The 19,658-nt window shown below is 34.5% G+C and overlaps 1 protein-coding gene across 1 annotated transcript in view; it reads right to left on the minus strand.

Moving 5' to 3' along the window:
* LINGO2 (leucine rich repeat and Ig domain containing 2) overlaps positions 1 to 19,658 on the minus strand; it is a 1,254,362-nt gene that overhangs the window by 486,543 nt on the left and 748,161 nt on the right. The window contains exon 4 of the mRNA XM_011958015.1: positions 14,571 to 14,656. The gene's annotated coding sequence lies outside the window, so the exon portion shown is untranslated. The remainder of the gene's footprint in view (positions 1 to 14,570; positions 14,657 to 19,658) is intronic.

Consider the following 19,658-nt stretch of genomic DNA (forward strand, 5'->3'; position numbering starts at 1 on the left):
TCAGAACCCTCAGCTATAGGTCTGTTGGAGATTGCTTGAGGTCCACTCCAGACCCTGTTTGCCTCAGTTCAAAATGCAGAAATCACCCGTCTTCTGTGTCCTTCGCGCTGGGAGTTGGAGACTGCAGCTGTTCCTATTCGGCCATCTTGCTCCCAATCTGGCATTCTTATAAGACAGTTGCCTAGAAATATTTGAAGCTTCAAAATATTTATATTGTTAAGTAATATTATTGTATGTGCTTTGAAATTTAAAGTGAAGACAATATGTTCGCATATTGTTACTATCAAAAATCAGTCTTCTGAGATCATATTAGATAACTTATAAACATAATGCCATATATCCAATAAAAACCAATAGTTGACCTGGAAAAATTATTTTAAGAAGGCATATTACACATTCATGTTTTTCATAAGCTGAATAAATGAGGCATATATTTATTCTTCTGTGTCTGATGAATTTACTTCTATATCATAGTAATCATGGTTTTGTAATTTTTCCAATCTGTAAATCTGAATGTGTCTTTTATTTTTATCTATTGTTATTTTGCCAGCCATCCCTTTTTGACACTCACAGTATATCTGACTTAAACATGCCTTTTTCTAACTCCCTGCAGTCTGGAAAACCAGATAATAGAACCAGTTGAAATTATTCTTAATATAGGAGCAAATATTTTATACATAACATTCACATAAGACATTATCTCTTCTAAAATATCAGAGTCCTTTTAGGATCTTAATTATTTTCTTGGGAATCAACGTTGTAAAATAAATGACCTTTGGATAAGTGAAATATTGAACTGTTTGCAAAATTATCTGAGAACTATTAGCAAAATATAGCTGATGTGTAACTTAAACATATTTCCCAATACTAAAACTCAGCCTTGCAGTGTAGGTGACTTTTAAACTCCAGATTATAGAATGCTTGCTCAAAGAGAAAGATGCTATTAGAAACATATATAAGAATACAGTGCAATAGGCGAAAGGAAAGCCAAATAAATAATTTCATGTAATACATAGTAATGGAGAAATGGGAGAAACTGAAAATCTTCCTGGTGTGTAATCAGAAAAATGATCTTTCAATGAAAAGATACTATACAAAATATAATGCATCTGTAATAGGAAATTTTACTCCTCCCTCTGGAAATTAATTCCTCTACTGTGCCAGCATTTGGGAAGAAGTGGTATGATAGATGGTATACCACAGTAATGAATTTCTCCCAGTCTGGAGGGCAAGTGTGTGGTTTGTGTGCGTGTGTGTGGGAGGGGTGGAGGAGTGTGAGGTAAAGAAAAGGTAAGTGAGCAAGAACTCAGCTTCGTCATACAGACTAAAAATGTCTAGAACCCGTTTTATCATTTCCCGTTTACTTCAACCTAATTTTTTTTGTTAAACTCCACGATCTCTAGTTGTTTCTAGTGTAGAAACAACTAGAGAGTATTGAAGATACAATATAACCCTAAACACTTGGGCATAAACTCATTCTTGCTTGTCTTTCTTGTTTATCGTCATAGTCTTTTTTTTCTTATATGAAGAAAAATCTACAGTTTGCCACAAATATTTGATTCACTTTTATAACAACATAAAATGATAGAAGATAGTACTGAAATTGAAGTTGATTCTAAAGGAATACAAATCAAAATAATGTTCCGGATGGGCTTTTTGAAACATATTACACAATATCGAGATAATAAGACAATTCTTGATCTGCCTCACTAGGAGCCTAAAGTGCTATGCAAGCAGCATTTTCCCAGTCTCAGTGCTCTCTCCCTACCATTCATCTCTCACTATCATTTACTTGGGGGCTTTCTGAAATGGTGTTTCTGGTCATACAGGGTATCTTAAATTTGTATTTACTCCATCAAAAATAGCAACACATTTTGTATCAAACAAAGTCCTCATAACTTAGGTTGGGCACATACTATTTTTTTCTTGACTGGAAATAACTAAAAAATGAAAATAAAAAGAAACGTTACATTCTTTTTTTTTTTTTTTTTTTTGTCTCCCAGGCTGGAGTGCAGTGGCCGGATCTCAGCTCACTGCAAGCTCCGCCTCCCGGGTTTACGCCATTCTCCTGCCTCAGCCTCCCAAGTAGCTGGGACTACAGGCGCCCGCCACCTCGCCCGGCTATTTTTTTGTATTTTTTAGTAGAGACGGGGTTTCACCGTGGTAGCCAGGATGGTCTCAATCTCCTGACCTCGTGATCCGCCCGTCTCGGCCTCCCAAAGAGAAACGTTAGATTCTTAAAGATGCAAACAATTTCTCTAATGAGTAACAAATATTGAGAATTGATGCCCTGAAAGATCAGGCTCATTTCCCTACAGCTGAGGCACCAGCTGGTCTGACTTAGCACAGTCTGCGAATCAATGTCATTGTTTATATTTGCAGGGATGTGGAGAGGAGAGCAAGAGGATAGTTTCTGAGAGTCTAATATGGACAAAAGTTACAAAGACATCAGGTTCCAAAGGCAAGTAGTAGTTCCTGATTATATCTGTTAATGATTCTCAGGCAAAGAAAAGTAATTGTTGTGCAGTCTATGACATTACAGCAATGGTGACAGCTCTACGTATTTATCTCGTTTAAATTTTTCAACTACTCTGTGAGTTATTAGATGTCAGCAGTCCATTTTACAGATGAAGGAACATAGGCTAAAAGAGTATCAGTGACTTAGTCTAATGTGACAAAGTCGGCACCCACAGAGCCAAGATTTGAAGCATCATCTGTCTCCTTTTAAAATTTATATTCATTCTCCTCCAATGTTATTTCTAATTTTAACACTATTCTTTATCTTTGTTTACATTAGTCCTAAATCATGCTGCCTTCTAATCTCATAGAATCAGAGTAACTGAATGGACTTCCCAGAGAACCTGACTCTATCCATTAGGGTTAGATGAAGAGAGAACAGTCATATAGCTGCCAGTATAATGGTTAGTAACTGTTGCACAATCCCTAAGATGAAATTATTTCAGTTCAAATAATACAGAATTATGGCAGAGAATTTGATTTTTAACAATTTTTTACACATAAAACAAAAACCAATGCCCTTATTTTCATTTTATGATCAACAAAAAGGGTCACATGCTAGAATAACATTCATCATGCTCTAGCTAAAAAAAAAAAAAAAAAATTCTTATACCTGAGTTTGCAATGACATCTCACTTTTGAAAGAGATCGAGCACAGTTGGTCCACAAATGAAGACCACAAATGGGGGAAAAAATGGAGTTATAAGTTTCTGTCACCTTTCTCTTCAACCATTATTTTGCAGGGCTCCAAAAATTCACATAGATTACACATAAATGATTTTTTAGTTTATGCTATTATTTATTGAAGGGATAAAAATTTATCATAACTCTCACTCAGACTCATAGGATATCAGTGATAAAAATATTTTTGGGCATTTTCTAGTCTAATTACCTCCCCCCACAATGTTAAAAACAAGGAAACAGTGGCTCAATGAAGTAATGTGGATTCATAGATTAACTTGGTTGTGAGTAGTAATTAAGTTCTGAGCATTTTTCCAAGGAACTATGTATTCTGAACTAAAAATTGAAAAATGACTCATCATAGGATTTCTAAGCCATCTTGGTGACACCTTAAAGAGCAATACTTCTTGACATTAAGTTTTGCAAGACACTATACATCTGCAAATTGTGGGAACTACATGCAGGGTTAAATATCCTGTACAAATAATACTAGGGTTAGAAGATGACATTTAGGTTCTGGTTTACAAAAGACACTTCTGATTTACACTATTATCCTCAGGGAATGATTAATAGCACTTTTTTCTCTATCAAAAGTTTCTTGGTTTGGGGAACAAATTTTATCGTTTCACAAGTTACCCTAGTCTTTGTTATTGGTATCTATAATTATTTACCTAGATATGTAACATCACTTATTAAAGGAAAAATGTCATTGTATAGGAGAGCTTAGCCATTACTTTCAATTTAGTGTGAAGAAATTTATCAAATCTCTTTTATCTGATGCCTAAACTATAATTGATTTTTTGAAGGAGTGGGATGGCAGAACAAAAGAACACTGGCACCAAAAGGCCAAAAATATATAAATAAATAAAAAAGAAAGAAAAATGGGATGAAGAAAAATGAGAAAAATGTTCACCTGTCTTCCAATTTTGCCCATGGATAGTCTGGATTATAGGTATACTAGGACTTTTCATTTCTACTGAGAAAAATATCAAGTAATGTGAATTAAATAGGAGGGTTTTAGCCTTGAGCCCTAGGGGCAAATAGCCTGTAAAAGGTCATGTGAACTGCCATAAAGGAAAAATCATGGCTATTTACTTGACCTTACACAGACAAATATATGTATGTGTGTGCTATTGTATACAAAAATTGGATTCACGGAAGGGGAGAGAACCAAGATGAGCCATTGAAGAGTTTTAGAATTCAATCATAAAAGCAAATTGAAAAAAACCCATAATGATTTACTGAAAATAGGATAAGCCTATGGTAGCTGTTTTAATTGAGTGCATTTGGCAGGAAAAAATATCTTTAACAGAGCCAATAAATTTAAAGCACCTTGTATTCACTCCTCCCTGTCACAATAATTATTTTTTATTTAAAGTTAGAGGAAATGAACCTGTTTTCATCTTAATATACTTCACATTATGCCTGTATAAGGAGGAAATCCATAAGTCATAGAGAATCAAAATGTTGCTAGGGTTTTCTGCAGATTTATGAAGACAAAACATTTCCCTAACATTTAAGGTTGGGAAGAAAATATTCTGTTCAGGGAAACTACCTCATAATTCTAGTAGTTTATGGTATGAATCATGATTTCATAACACAATATTTTGATATTTCCCCATGTAATTAAATTAGCAAATGCATTTTACACAACATAGGATATAAGCTAAAGAGCGATTGGCATAAATTCTATTCTTATGTTACAATATAACTACTTTGCTATCTCTCTGTTTATCTGCCAAGAAAGTAGTTATAATCAGAAGAGTTTACCACATTTACTCTGATGTGACTATGACACATTTTATGCTTTTATCAAAATATTTCATATACCCCATAAATATATATACCTACTATGTACCCACAAGAATTACAAATTAAAAATTAACAAAAAGCATTCCATTTCACTAAAATTGTGATGTTAACTTAAAGTGTTTTTCTCTTTTATTAAATTGAACACAAGGCATGAATAAAATTATCCAGCTATCTCTGCATCACATGCATATTGTTAAACTATAGAAACGGTGTTACAAATTGGTTAAAAATGACTAAAGTTATTGTTTATACAAAATTAATCCAAACTAACTCTGCTGATAAGATACAAAGGCAAAGTGGGTGGATTTGTTCTAGTAATAAAAATAACTTAACCCTAGCTGACTCTTAACCTCAGCTCTTTCTCCCTTCAAATTGTATACTAGAGTAGCGTACAACATAGTAAAAACAATATTGACATGAGAAACTTACAGATTCAGCTTTCCCTATGATGAAAGGCTTATAACATATTTTTTAGTCATTGGAATTCTTCTTTGTTAATGCTGAAATCATATATCTAACATGAACCACAATTCCTTAAATACCATAGCATGCACTTTCTCCTTCAAAAGTTAGCTCATGAGACTGTTGCTTGTTTGAACAACAAACTGATTAAAACTAGAAAACTAGAGTAAAATTGAAGAAGTAAATATTTTTATTACATATTATTATTTATTTTGTATTTTTTTAATGAGTAAAAATTGGTTGATCCACTGGAATTTTTTTAAAGAAGTCTAATTCAACACAGTGCTTATTGGGGTCATAGATTGCAAATAAAAGTCACATAAAAAATTAGTCTTTCCCTTTGAATCATATATTAGAGTAGGAAAGAACATAATACAACTGTGTCGACATGAATAACTAACTGATTCTGCTTTCCCTGTTTGGAAGGTTTATAACATATTTTCAAGTCATTGAAATTATTTCCAATGCTGAAATCATACATCAAAATAATATACAAAATATACAATATTGTATTACATTCACAATGCATTTTCTTAAAATTTTTAAAAAAATAATCAGGAAAGCAGCAGAATAGAAAGCTCAAAGCCCTTTTATCCATCACAGAAAACAAACACTAAAATAAATAAACTTATAGACTGATTTATATAATTTAATAGTATCTCTGATAGTCACAAATCTACAGAAACCAAGCAAATGCCCAATCAAGAAAAAGCCACATTAAAAATGGTAAGAAAGTTCATAGTGTTTTACTTGCCTTTGCCCCATTCTTTATCCTATGTAGGGCCTCACAGGTGGAAGATGATGACACAATACCCAGTTCCCTCACTTGGGCCAGAAAGAGCAAAGTAGATCATATTTGCAAGGTTATAACCAGTGTGAGCACTGCCAAGGCACTGGTTTTTCACTCTCCTTACTTGGAGCTCAGAAGAGGAAAAAGTAGCGTAATTTGGATCTTAGGCTAGAAACCATGTAAACCAGTGGCATGCATGCAAAAACTTCAGGACAGAGGGGCAGTTGCAGGTCCACGGAAACCCCAAGGTAAGAGATTATTGGGAAAAGAATACAATAGAACATCTAAGGCTCCAAGAAGAAGCTGAGTTGAGACTCCTTGAAATGTAAAAGAGTCTGTGAGTGACATCAGCAAGTTGGTAGATTAGAAAGCTCTAGGCCCTTGTTTACCCACAGAAACTTTAAAAATGAGAGACTGACTAATACAGGTTTTTAGGAGCTCTGGAAAGCAATCACAGTTCTACAGTGTGTATAAGAGGGAAAAGCATAAACACATGCCCAGACAGAATATATGCTCAGAAAAGGTCTGAGAGGACTTTATGTGTTCTTATTACATTGATAAGTAAGTTTTCCACTGCACAGAGCCAGTCTGCAAAAACTGGGAGTTGTGGTCTCTTTTGTAAATGACCAAATTTCAACAAAAATATCATAAAGCATTCGAAGAGATATGGTAATATGGTCCCTCGAAAGGAACAAAGTTAATCTTCAGAAACTGTCTTTAAAGAAATACATCAGCCTCACTAGATAAGACTTTAAAATAATTGTCTTAAATATGCTCAAAGAGCAAAAGAAGAATGTGGAGAAAAAATTCAAGGAAGTAGAGAAACACTATATGAACATAATTAAAATATCGATAGATATAGAAGTCATAAAGAAAGAACCAAGCATAACTTATGGAGTGGGAGAAATACAATATCTGAATTGAAAAATCACTGGAGTTGTTCAACAGCAGCCTTGAACAAGCAGAGAAAAGAAACAGTGAACATGAAGAAAAGTCATCTAAAACTATTACGTCTGAAGAGCAAAAAGAAAAAAGAGTAAAGTGAACAGAGCAGAACATAAGGGACTTACAGTAAACCAATAAACAGAGCTGTACACATTATAAGAATCCAAAAAGATAAAAGAGAGATAAAGGGGTACAGAGATTATTTGAAGAAATAATGGCTGAAAATGTTCCAAATTTGAGGAAATGCAGGAATCTATAAACCCAAGAAGCTCAACAAATTCCAAGTAGAATAGAGATTCACAAGAAGAGACATTACAATCAAATTTTTGAAAGCCAAAAATAAGGAGAGAATATTGAAAGCAGCAAGAGAAAGAACACTAATCATGTACAAGGGATCCTCAATTAACCTATCATTGAATTTTTCAGTGGAAATCTTGCAGACCAGAAAGCAGTAGGATGATATATTTAATGTGCTAAAATAAGAAAAAAAAAAAAAACTGTCAACCTAGAATGTTGTATTTGGCATAAAGCTTCTTCAAAAATAGGGAGAAATTAAAACATTACCAGACAAACAAAACTGACACAGTTAATTACAAACTAGACTTACTGTATATGAAATGCTAACAGGAGTCTTATAAGTTGAAATGAGGCCGGGCGCGGTGGCTCAAGCCTGTAATCCCAGCACTTTGGGAGGCCGAGATGGGCGGATCACGAGGTCAGGAGATCGAGACCATTCTGGCTAACACGGTGAAACCCCGTCTCTACTAAAAAATACAAAAAGCTAGCCGGGCGAGGTGGCTGGCGTCTGTAGTCCCAGCTACTCGGGAGGCTGAGGCAGGAGAATGGCGTAAACCCGGGAAGCGGAGCTTGCAGTGAGCTGAGATCCGGCCACTGCACTCCAGCCCGGGCGACAGAGCGAGACTCCGTCTCAAAAAAAAAAAAAAAAAAGTTGAAATGAAAAGATGGTAGGCAGTAACTCAAAGTCATATGGAAATATGAAATTCTCCAGTAAAAATGAACACAGGGACAAACACAAATAACAGTATTATTTTAATTTTGGTTTGTAACTTAACTTTTTATTTTCTACAGGATTTAAAAAAACAAATGTATAAAAATAATTATAAGTATACATAAAGGAATACCCACTATGTATAGATGTCATTTGTGAAATCAGTAACATAAAGAGAAACCGGGTGAAGCTCTAAAGCAGTAGAGTTTTCCTGTGCATTGGAGTTAAGTCGGTATGTGAAAAAGCTCTGGAGAGTGATGTTGGTGATAGCTGTACAATAATGAGAGTGTATTTAATCCTACAGAACTGTACACTTGAAAATTGTTAAAGTTGTACATTTTTTGTCATATATATTTTACCACACTAAAACAAAGAAAAATTTATTTGAATTTTGCTAATTCCTGATAATATGGCTTCATAGGCAATCATACCATAAGACAACATAGTATTAAATGATGCACAAACAAATTGTCTCAACAACATATCATCCAGGCTCTCACACTGTTTGGAAACTAATAGTACTGGAAATAAATCAACCATTACATAGCTCACCAGAGGAAATGCCTGGGAAAGTGATGGAGCTGTCACACTTGCTGCATGGTTGACAGCCCTAGGCCCTCTGTCAAGATCATGCTGCCCTCCTGGATCATTTTCATGCCTGTTGCCCATGTGTCATCCCTAGTTTCAAATGGCTGAACAAATAATTAGTTTTCCCAACACACGAATGGGGTATGCAATCATTCTCCTAAAACAAATTTTAATCATTGCCATTCAACTGTGATTCTACTGTCATAAGATAGGTTGGTACCCAATGAAACAGGACAAAACTTGATAGATTCTCATGTATTAATTAGCTAATGGGAAAGTCAAAAAAATAGATGTCGAATTTTAAATTAAATGGGATTGCCAGACTTGCAAACAATTAAAGACATAAGGTTTTATATGAATTATATATATAATTATATATATTACATATATGTAATAACTAATATATAAAATATAAGAAATATATAACATATATTACACGTAATTTTCTTTATATATAATATATATAATTTTCTTTATATAATAGGAAATTAGTCGGCCGGGCGCGGTGGCTCAAGCCTGTAATCCCAGCACTTTGGGAGGCCGAGACGGGCGGATCACGAGGTCAGGAGTTCGAGACCATCCTGGCTAACACGGTGAAACCCCGTCTCTACTAAAAAATACAAAAAGCTAGCCGGGCGAGGTGGCTGGCGCCTGTAGTCCCAGCTACTTGGGAGGCTGAGGCAGGAGAATGGCGTAAACCCGGGAGGCGGAGCTTGCAGTGAGCTGAGATCCAGCCACTGCACTCCAGCCTGGGCGACAGAGCGAGACTCCATCTCAAAAAAATAATAATAATAATAATAATAGGAAATTATAGGTTTTTTAAGCCTTGAGTATTCATTTAGTGGAGGCGAACAAAGTTACTATGCTTCTTAATGCCTCTTCTAAATGTCCATGTACCTTTTAACTTAGAGGAAGGAATTGTTGATCTGGTATAGCAATGCCATCTGTCTTAGTTAATTTTCTGTTGCTAAAATAGAATACCCAAGACTGGGTAATTTGTAAAGAAAATAAGTTTAATTGTCTTACAATTCTAGAGGCTGGGAAGTCAGAGTGTATGCTAACAGTTTCTGGCATGGGATTTCATACTGTGTCATAACATGGTAGAAAAACAGAAAAGCAAGAGAGTGCATGTAAAAGAGACCAAACAAGAGGATGGTCTTACTTTAACAGCCTGCTGTCTTGGTAAATAATCCAGTCACTTGAGAGTAAGAATATACTTACTCCCTCAAGAATTAACAGGATCAAACAAGAGTGGCATTAATCTCTCTCAGTGACTTAATCACATCTTAAAGATCCCACCTCCCAACACTGCTACACAGGGAACCACATTTTTCACACGTGAATTGTGGGAGACACACTCAAACAATAGCACCGTTCTTACCAGTTATAGCAAAGTTAATTAAAACCACAGTGGGATACCACAATATACCCAACAGAACAGCTAAAACAAAAATCTCTGATAATGATTACCAAGTGAATATAAAGATACAGAACTACTGAAACTCTTATACTATGTCAGTGGGAATACAAATTGGTATAACTCTTTGGGAAAGTAGCATCTATCTATCAACAAGCTTTTAAGCCACATAAACACAATTACACAGCAAGAGAAATTTTCACACACATGTCCCAAAAGATATGTATAAATACGTAAGGTCCAAAATCTGGTTATGATGAAATACATTGAAAATTAAACTATTGCCATACATAGGAATCTCATATACACAATATTGAGACCAAGAGGCCGACATAAAACAAGTGTAAACACTATTATTACATTTATGAAACTCAAAAGCAGGCTAAATAATCTATAGTTTTAGAATTCAAGAAAGGAGTTGCTTGCCTTGTGAAGGAATGGAATTTGTGACTTGGAAGGAAAAAAAGGGCCCTTGCAATGGTGTTGATTATGTCTTATTTCCTAATTTGAGCAGTACACAGGGTTGTAGACATTCTGAAAATTCATTTAGCTATTCATTTATGATTTGCACAGTGTTCTTATGTATGTTTCGATACAAATACTCGCTCAACCTATGATACATGGTTATTTTATATACCAGAAAACAGAAGAGACTAAAGTTGAAAAAATAAGTTACTTCTTATTCCACTAGTGCATTGACTTCAAGTCTTTCATTTTTTAATACGTAGGTTGACACATGAATAATTACTCAGCATTGGTAGTTTTTCTAGGTTAACACAGATTATCAAAATATGATGAGGAAATCAAGAAAATCTTGAATAGACCAATAACCATAGAAGCATGAGAAATTAAAAAAGAAACTATTAAACCCAAGATAATCTTTGTCTAAGTTTACTATTAGGTTGTCCTAACACTTAAAGAACAAGTAATTTCCTTGCACTACAAAAAATCTTAGACCACAGCAAACAATTTATTTAAAAAACAAACAAACAAACAAAAACCTTTCTATTTATTTCTTCAACAAGATTTTTTCTCTTGCAATTGTGGAATTAGTGCTTCTTTTTTATTTATTTTGGTCTCTTGTTTTCATAAATAATTACCTATACATTTGTTTCTGTTTTCCATACTGGTCATATGTTTTCTCTCATTGTTTTTATAGTTTATCTTTGCCCTCTGCAGTTCTGAAGAAACTGAGTGCTCCTTCAGTTTCCTTTGCACAAATCTGATTCTTTTCTTTGTTGCCTCCAAAGACAGATATCATTCTTCTGTAACATTTTGGTTTCTTTTCAATTGTTTGTATTTTAATTTATCCAATCTCTGTGTTTTTTTATTTCTGAATCATTCAATGCATATGCAAGGATGGAAAACAATTTTCTAAAACATTTTGTCTGGTTTCTGTATTAATTCTTGCTTTACATATGCTTTTCTTCTGAGATTTTAATTTTCCATGTCAAGTAATTACTACTGACAACCAGTTTTGCTTTAATGGTTTTGTTGTTATTTTTTCTTTACTGATCTGAGATTGTGAGAAAAATCTATTGAAGTGTAGGATTTTCTAACAGACAAGTGACAAGATTGACCATTAGCCCTTGGTTCTACTGGTAACTTGTTTTTTTTTTTAGCAGAAAGCTTCTAAGCTTCATGGTTGAAGAGTAGATTGTTATGAAAAAGTTCAGGCCCAAATTCCAATGAGTAGCAAGCATTTCATTAATGCAATTCTTCTAGAATGTTGGTAGATGGTTCATCATCTTTCCCCACTCTGTGGTCTTCTCACCTTGATCTGATAACATCTCTAGAGCCTCTCTCTCTCTCTCTCACACACACACATACATAAAAACACACACACTTGTGAGCATGCACACACTACTACTGTCTCTATTTCCACTATTGTAACACCTACAATGCTTTTGGGACTCTATCTCCCTTTCCCGGGACATAATGCATTGCATTACTGTAAGTTCTTCCTTCCTTTCTTCCGTTTTCAGAGGGAGCAGAAAAAGTAATCACCACATAAATACAGATGTAGAGGTATTGATTGAAGAAAGGTGCCCATGTATGACTGCTTAATTTTCTGAGTGATACAAATCTTGGATCTTTCAGTCAGGGGGAAGAAGCACAGAAGGCCATAGGTTTTCTTTACTTCCATTTGTGAATTTCAATTTAGCAATGTAGAGTCTTCTGAGAAACTAATAGTAGGTTGGCTGAAAGTGTCAGTTTTGAATATTATCATAAAATGTCATCTTTCTCTGGGCGCTTACAGCCATTTTAAGCTAACTCAAGCACTGTTAAGCTGGTAGAACTTAAAAAAAATACTTATTTCTGATATCTTAAACTATGATAAAAAACATTCCATCAGCATCATTTTGAGAAAAATTCAATCTTCCTTTAATGTTTACTCACAACCAAAAGCTATTCCCGAACATCTGTGTAATATTACTTTGACACAGATGGTAAAATAGTTATTAATAAAATAGCACATGTAAATATTTGGATCTATTTCAGTAGAACTGAGAAAGCCACAAAATCATCTTACAAAGTAAATTTTCATTGCTGACTCAATGTGCATTTTACTTTGCACCCAAAAGTGCTGCAGTTTTCTTTGGTAGTTTTGAAATAACAAGTAACATTTATTTTCAAGCCCCTTCAATGTAGTGTGGAAATGAGTTCATTTTTATTTCATAGCAGGCCAGGATCCACCTTTATCTCTCAGAATTGTACTCAGGTCGGTATACTGCTTTGAACTGACAAGGCCTAGTCTCCTAAATACAATTTAACTTACCTTTTCAAAGAATAAAAAAATGAAAAAAGAAGAGACATAAAAAAATCTTGAGAAAGTTCTTCAAAAACACAACACATATTGAATTATTAGAAGTCTTGATGTCTTATAAATTGATGTAGAATAAGTCGTTTCTACAGGCTTCCAAATGTTTCCCCTAATTTTTTAACGTCAGTTATTTCATACAACTCTTTTATAATTTTTGTCATTTTTCATTTTTCTTGCACCAGTTTCATTTTAACAATTTGGAAGTTGATCTTCTTGTCCCTTGGACCATAAAACAGGTTTGTTACTGTGTGTTCAGGACGCCAAGGCTACTATGAAAAGACCTGGACTAGGAGATGGAAAACCTAGACTGAGTGTTACACTTGTATCACATGAGTTTTACCAGTACTGTATGGTCAACTGTCACCTGTCTGTATGGTCAGGCTGGCATCAATTTGCAAACAATAACTGGTCTGCACCATGAGGATTTATGGAGATTGGGAGAAAGTATGAATAATGTTCTAGAAATGAGGTAATTTTTTGTTTGTAGAATGATGATAAATAAGAATACAAATATAAATCTGTATATTTTCTATCTTCTTTTTATCATTTCATTTTTTCTAGCAATTAATTTTTAGTAATTTTACAAAAACATTCAATCTGCAATGCATAAAAAATAAACTGACTCTTACAGAGAGTCTGAGAAGTACTGAGCTCTAAGACATCCAGAGAGCCAGTTAATGTCTCACAACCTGAATTTCTTTATCTGCAAAAATATGAATAATGAACTCCACTCTCTGCATTTTTTACAGAGTATGTGAAAACTAAACACAATTATGTGTTCATAAGCTATCAATAAATATAAGGCCTCATAGAAATATATAGTCATCATATATTAAATAATAATTATTTGTGAAGTAGCATAGTGTCTCAGCTAAAAGAAGCCTGGCATATATTAGATACTAAAGGTTTTTTGACTTTATAAATAAATACAAAAATAGAAATTTTGGCAATGGATACAATTGTATACAAAATAACTGTCTCATGGAGCAGCATATGATTTAAATGCAAGTCACATCATCTATTAATAGCAAACTTTCTTCCTCTATAAAACAAGGATAATTATCACTACTAATTTCAGGTTGAGGCGAGGAACAAATAATACAGTAAAGTATTTAGTGGTTAGTACTTGGTACATGAAAAGTATTCAGTAAGTATTAGTCATATCTTTAAATTTTTTATGCTAAGAAAACTACTGAATTCTTTATATGCAATGTCTTAGTTAATTCTTATATAAATGTAACCAGATAACTATGATAATCTCCATTTTAAAATAAGGAAACTAAGACTCAATGTGAGCAACTACCACAGTCCTACACAGCTACTTTAAATCCATGTCTGTCTATAAAAAAATCTGGTCAAGTTTCCCACAGAATACCACCTCCCAAAAGTCTTCCAAGCCTTGAGAATAAATTTCACAGTCTACATTTTAGAAGCTTTCTCATTTGTATTTATAAACTATGAAGATTTTCTGCATAAGACACAGAATCAACAGATGCCTGAAACATAGAAAAAGGGACCCACTTACCAGTTTGAATTGTTGGGTTCTTCATGCTGGTGGTGGCCACTTTTGGTGCTCTGCTCTGAGCTTCTTCTCATAACCCTATTTCCACGCTGCCAAAAAATAGGAAATGAAAAGAAAAATGACACTCGTTTGCTTCAAGAAGGATTTTAATATATTAATGGCCATAATGGTAATAATTAACATATATAGTATTTGTTTTATAAATGTTTGAAAGAAACACAATAGGGATTAATTCACTTCATGTGTTTGTGATTTTCCATTTTGAAGGTAAGTATATTGTTATGTTTAATTGGAATTCATAGAACATAGCAATCTATTAAAATTAATCATTAAATTATCTTTTTTATTACATAGATGAATAAAGGAAACTCATGTTTAAAGCCATTCATATATTTGAAGATCTGTGTACTGAAACTCCATAAGGCAAAATGGTATTTTGTTATAATGTAATGAGGAGAAAACAGACCTGAAGGAGAAAAGACTTGCTGTGTCAGTAAACCTTTCATTTCAAAGGTTAAAATCTGACAATGTGGTCAGCATGCAAGTCAAAGATTATTCCTTGTGGTTTCAGTATTTAATATATTGAAAAAGTCAAAAATAGTGATGATTAATTTATAAAGGAAAACTTAAACGCAATCAGTTAAAAACTGTAATCTGCTTTTGGAATCGTAAAATTGTAAAAGGAAATGAGATGTTCTTTTCAGGATTAGAATATGACGTTTCCATTTTCTTGGTCAATCATTTCCTTCTTACCCTATACCACACTAACTCCCTTCTGTGATCCACAGAAAGAGAGAAAGATAAGTTGGCAGAAAACAGTAGAAACAATTCTAAGATAATTTTCATTCACTCAAAAGAACTATAATGAGAAAAAAATGCTTTCTGAAAATTATTAGAATGTCAATCACTTTCCTTTAAACTTCATATTTACATATCAGATTTCCTCCATGACACTGCCACTTTTGTGACCAATGATAATGGCAATAATTACGTATTGTTTACACTGTATCAGGAACTGTTCTTAGTATTTTGGGGTATGATCTAATTTAATATTTACAACAACCCTGGAAGGCAGGTGTTATTAATATCCCTACTTTTAACAATGAGAAAAATGAGGTGCAGTTTAAGTGAACTATTCAAGACCCACAGCTAGTAAAAAAACAGAGTAGGATTTGAACTTTTTCAGAACCCATTCTCATTTTATTTTATTTTATTTATTTTTTATTATACTTCAAGTTCTAGGGTACATGTGCACAACATGCAGGTTTGTTACATATGTATACACGTGCCATGTTGGTGTGCTGCACCCATTAACTCATCATTTACATTACATATATCTCCTAATGCTATCCCTCCCCTTTCCCCCACCCTACAGGCCCTGGTGTGTGATGTTCCCCTTCTTGTGTCCAAGTGTTCTCATTGTTCAATTCCCACCTATGAGTGAGAACATGCGGTGTTTGGTTTTCTGTTCTTGTGATAGTTTGCTGAGAATGATGGTTTCCAGCTGCATCCATGTCCCTACGAAGGGCATGAACTCATCTTTTTTATGGCTGCATAGTATTCCATGGTGTATATGTGCCACATTTTCTTAATCCAGTCTGTCATTGATGGACATTTGGGTTGGTTCCAAGTCTTTGCTATTGTGAATAGTGCTACAATAAACATACATATGCATGTGTCTTTATAGCAGCATGATTTATAATCCTTTGGATATATACCCAGTAATGGGATGGCTGGGTCAAATGGTATTTCTAGTTCTAGATCCTTGAGAAATTGCCACACTGTCTTCCACATTGGTTGAACTAGTTTACAGTCCCACCAACAGAGTAAAAGTATTCCTATTTCTCCACATCATCTCCAGCACCTGTTGCTTCCTGACTTCAATGATAGTCATTCTAACTGGTATGAGATGGTATCTCATTGTGGTTTTGATTTGCATTTCTCTGATGGCCCGTGATGATGAGCATTTTTTCATGTGTCTGTTGGCTGCATAAATGTCTCCTTTTGAGAAATGTCTGTTCATATCCTTTGCCCACTTTTTGATTTTTTTTTTTTCTTGTAAATTTGTTTGAGTTCTTTGTAGGTTCTGGATAGCCCTTTGTCAGATGAGTAGATTGCAAAAATTATCTCCCATTCTGCAGGTAGCCTGTTTACTCTGATGGTAGTTTCTTTTGCTGGGCAGAAGCTCTTTAGTTTAATTAGATCCCATTTGTCAATTTTGACTTTTGTTGCCATTGCTTTTGGTGTTTTAGACATGAAGTCCTTGCCCATTGCTATGTCCTGAATGGTATTGCCTATGTTTTCTTCTAGGGTTTTTATGGTTTTTAGTCTAACATTTAAGTCTCTAATCCATCTTGAATTAATTTTTGTATAAGGTGTAAGGAAGGGATCCAGTTTCAGCTTTCTACATATGGCTAGCCAATTTTCCCAGCACCATTTACTAAATAGGGAATCCTTTCCCCATTTCTTGTTTTTGTCAAGTTTTTCAAAGGTCAGATGGTTGTAGATGTGTAGTATTATTTCTGAGGACTCTGTTCTGTTCCATTGGTATATATCTCTGTTTTGGTACCAGTACCATGCTGTTTTGGTTACTGTAGCCTTGTAGTATAGTTTGAAGTCAGGTAGTGTGATGCCTCCAGCTTTGTTCTTTTGACTTAGGACTGTCTTGGCAATGTGGGCTCTTTTTTGGTCCCATATAAACTTTAAAGTAGTTTTTTCCAATTCTGTGAAGAAAGTCATTGGTAGCTTAATGGGGATGGCATTGAAACTATAAATTACCTTGGGCAGTGTGGCCATTTTCACGATATTGATTCTTCCTATCCATGAGCATGGAATGCAGAATCCATTCTCTTAATCTTCAAGGTATTCTACTACCTTTCAAACTTGACCCAAATTGGAACTCTTAATTTTCCTCATATACCTTCTTAAGTCTTCCCCCATTTTCTAGGAAACTGAAACGTTTGCCTTGTATTCAAGCCAGAAATGTAGGCATCTCCTTGATACCTTTCTTTTCCATGTGATTTTACAGGCTAATTATAGCTAAAATCCATATAGTTCACTCCAATACTCCAATTGAAGCCACCATCCTCTAACCCTTAGAATATAGCAAGAGCTTTCCACCTATTCTCACTGATCCCACTCTTGACACCTTCTACCATACATTACTTACAGAATTCAGAGCATAAATCATCATTTTACTTCTTTGGTTAAAATTCTTCAGTGGCGGCCGGGCGCGGTGGCTCAAGCCTGTAATCCCAGCACTTTGGGAGGCTGAGACGGGCGGATCACGAGGTCAGGAGATCGAGACCATCCTGGCTACCACGGTGAAACCCTGTCTCTACTAAAAATACAAAAAAAACTAGCCGGGCGAGGTGGAGGGCGCCTGTAGTCCCAGCTACTCCGGAGGCTGAGGCAGGAGAATGGTGTAAACCCGGGAGGCGGAGCTTGCAGTGAGCTGAGATCCGGCCACCGCACTCCAGCCCAGGTGACAGAGCAAGACTCCACCTCAAAAAAAAAAAAAAAAAAAAAAAAATTCTTCAGTGGCTTTTTAGTGCACATGGAATAAAATGCAAGCATCTATCGTGACCTACAACTTATGATATGAGCTGGCTGCAGCCGATCTCTCAAACATTACCATAGATAGTTATTTTCCATTTTGCCACCAACTCATTCTCTAATAAGTCATGGTCTTCAGCAACTAAGGACTTTGGAAATCAACCCTGGAAGGCTCTAAGAGCGGATACTTTTCATCCTACAGGTCTCAGTTCAAAAGTCACTTTCTCAAAGAGGTTTTCCCTGACACCCAAGGAGTCCTTCCTTCCTTCCATCATTACCTACAGTCATGTTTTAATTTATCTGTTTAATTTTCTATTATCTCTCTCCTCCTCACTGAACCAGTAGCTGTCAAATAGCCCTGAAGTAAACTTGTAAAATGAGGCATCAGAATGATTATTTCAGGACATATATATTGGTTTTATTTATACAAAACAACATTTATATGTGATTTTAACTAGTAGCATTTTTTTTTCTATCTGAATCATTCTGCTAAAATATATGTAGCCCTCTAAGCTTTGTTTCTGATTTTTTTTCTCAGTTTGATTTAAAGCATTGCTTCTCAAGCTTAAAGCAAATATGAGTTACATGGAGATTTATATGCACATTCATCAAACTGCAGATTTTTCATTAAGTGAGTCTAGGGTAAGACTGCAGAATCTGTATCCATCATATAGGTTACTCTGATGGTGTTGATCTACTCACCACACTTTGAGTAACAAGAATTCAGAAGATAGATCACAGTTTTAGATGGTTTCAGAAAGATTCTTGAATGTTTCCTATTGTATGTTTCTGTGGGTTTGTGTATGTTTTCCATGTGCAAAAATATTATTATAACAATAAGTTTTTTAAACGTACATTTTCTTCTTCAGACAAACACCATTTCTGCGAGATCAACAATACATCATTAAGTAGTTAACAAATCATACGCACTTCTCTTATTTACTTTGTAATTTGTCAATAATTCCGAATAAAGATTGTCCTTGCCTTGAAAATAAGTGTGCATCCTGATGTCACATAATGCAGATACCTTTAAATTTAACAGCACATATAATATATAAAATACTGGATTTTTGTAATTGGCCAATATTTGAGATAACTTCTGCATTTTTCTGTGCTTTGTTCTATATTTCTGATTCCTTTCACAGTATACATTTTAGCTTTCATTTATGAAGTCCTACAATACATTGTGCTAAATATGTGTGTTCATATACTTTTATGTACTTATGTTATTCCATTTAATTGATAAATTGATGGAATTAAAGTCAGTGGTAGTTATTATTTTGGGCTCTTACTAATGGCAACGCACTATATTAGTGCTTTGTATATATTAATTATCATTACAAAAATAAACTATTGATACCTAGAGACAGAATCTTGGGATGGAGGAATTATTTCAAGCATATATGTTTTAAAAGTGGCAAAAATGATATTAAATTCAGGTATGCTCAGTCTTGTTTTTATAACCACGGGAAATTTAATTTTTTTTAAAGAATCATATCTCTGCTAGAAGATATTTTAGGTAGCCAATTATATTAC

This window comes from Colobus angolensis, unplaced genomic scaffold, assembly GCF_000951035.1.
Source record: "Colobus angolensis palliatus isolate OR3802 unplaced genomic scaffold, Cang.pa_1.0 Scaffold455, whole genome shotgun sequence".
Lineage (NCBI taxonomy): Eukaryota > Metazoa > Chordata > Mammalia > Primates > Cercopithecidae > Colobus > Colobus angolensis.